Consider the following 2,277-nt stretch of genomic DNA (forward strand, 5'->3'; position numbering starts at 1 on the left):
AGGGAGGGAGGAAGAAAGCTAACACACTTACCACCCCAGGTGCCATTCCCCTTTATTCAAAAGTATTCCTGTACCTTTCTGGATTAGCAGGTGCTCATCTGAGGATGAGATGAATGGCAGAGGCTACAAGATCTTATACTAACAGCCAAAACATGGAGAAGTGAAAATTATAGTAGAGGACATTTCCAACTGATTTGTCGTCTAAAAATCTCAAAGTACTTTGTGTCTCCCATTTGTTCCCAGAACTTATTAATCTGAAAAGCCAAAATTAATTATTGCAGGCATTTTACATTATCCTAGCCAATAGTGTAGATAGGACTCTGTGAGCCCTGAACTCCTCAAGCTGTATTAACTGCAAAATAACTAGAATTCTCCACCATGTCAGGGTGAATTGAGCAGTACTTGCGTGTGTGGAGAGCACAGGAAGCAGGCTCCTTGAAAGGGCTGTCCATGCTGACTCTTTCTCCTCATTGCCTGCTGTCTCTTCCCATGCATATGGAGACTTGAGTGGAATTCATCCATTTATTCAACAAATGATTATTGAGCATCTTCTGTGCACCAGATGCTTTGTTAGGCACTGGATATACAATGTGAACAAAATAGTCATGGTCCCTGAACCCAAGGACAGTCTATCTAATAGGGGGCAAAGTATATGTACACACACACACACACACACACACACACACACACACTCGTAGGCTTGGTGTTTCACTATCTTATCACCAGAAATGAGTCTTTATAGGGAAAGGGTATACCCTTTCTCTCATTTCGGGAGAAAGTTTAGCTAATCCAAGAAGCAGGGGACTTTCAGATGCCAGATCTGGCTCTAGCCCTGCCCTGCAGCACAGAGGAACCAGACATAAGGTTTCAATTTGAATTCCATTTCCAGGAAAAAGAAACAGAAAACTTCCATCCTAATCCTCTGGTCCTTCCCAAGGCCAGGAAGGGGCCCTGCTCTAGGGAAGTGCCCCTCATCCTCACAAAACAGGTTCTTGCCCCCTGGTCAAAAATAAGGAGACCAAGAATGGAGGAGCAGGTGCAAATGGAGGGCAGGCCCAGTGCTGTCTAGAAATTCCGTCGTTGGCATTCTTGATTTTTTTCAGCTTAGGAATTGGCAAAGGAAAGGGCAAAACAACATTTTGAGCAAAGGAAAAAGAAGTGACAATTTTTGACACTTTCCATGTGTCCAGATTCCAGTTCCCACAGCTGCTTAGGGAAATGTCAAACCACATGAGCTGCTGGGTTCCCTGAAAGCCTAGGATAGATGGGAGTGAGCATGGGATTTGTGTCCCAGTTTGTAAAGGGGAACAGGGAGTGGGTGTGGAGTAATTCACAAGGTCAGAGACAATGTCTTATTCATCACTGCAGTCCTAATACCTAACTGGGGTAGCTGATAAATAATAGACACTCATGGTGTGTTGAGTGAATAAAAAAAAACCCTGTACATTGGCTTGATGTCAAGTTCCTAAACCTTTCAGTAAGGGGCTGTCTTGCCTGGGACCTTCTGGGAAAGAGCACAGACCACTGCCTCAGATGCCAATCACCAGCTAGGTGCCCCTGGGCGCATTTCTTAACCTCTCTGAGCCTTAGTGTTCTCATATCTAAAATTTCTCTTCTTCCTAAATTAATGTGAATATATTTAGAATACTTTACATAACGTGGAAACTCAATAACTGTAGTCCCTTCTCTTTACTTTAAGTTGCCACAGCTCTAGGAATAAAATTTTGCCATAAAAAATCCATGACCTCGGTTTCTCCATTCTTTCTGTTCCTTTCGACTCCCTGCCCTTGCAATGTTGCGTACAGATTCCCTTTGGAATGTGGGGCTATAAGTGCATTTGAGGTCCTGATGGGAAGCAGACTCTTAGGGTTATGTTTTTAAGGAAGACTGTCCAAGGCTTTGAGACTGGGCCAACTGGATTTAAATTCCAACTCCTCTGCTTCAGGCAAGTTACTTCACTAATATGGACCACCGATTTCTCATCTATGAAAAGGGAGCCGTAACATTACCGTCGTCAGCATTGTTGAAGGGTTGCCACGTTATGAATTGGCAGGTTATAGACCAGCCGGCGAGAGTGAGGCAGAAACCCTGACACCCAGCCTGAATGCCACACCTGGCACAGGGCTGCTCACTGCCCAGGGAAGGGCTGTCTTTTTCTAATTTGTACTCTGTGGCCTAAAGGTAGCCCTGGGCTGGTCTGAGGATTAACAGAGATATAACAAGAACATCACTTACTCTGGCTCACAATAGAAGGAAACTTTACCAATAGGCCCCAAT

This window comes from Myotis davidii, unplaced genomic scaffold (assembly GCF_000327345.1).
Source record: "Myotis davidii unplaced genomic scaffold, ASM32734v1 scaffold1373, whole genome shotgun sequence".
Lineage (NCBI taxonomy): Eukaryota > Metazoa > Chordata > Mammalia > Chiroptera > Vespertilionidae > Myotis > Myotis davidii.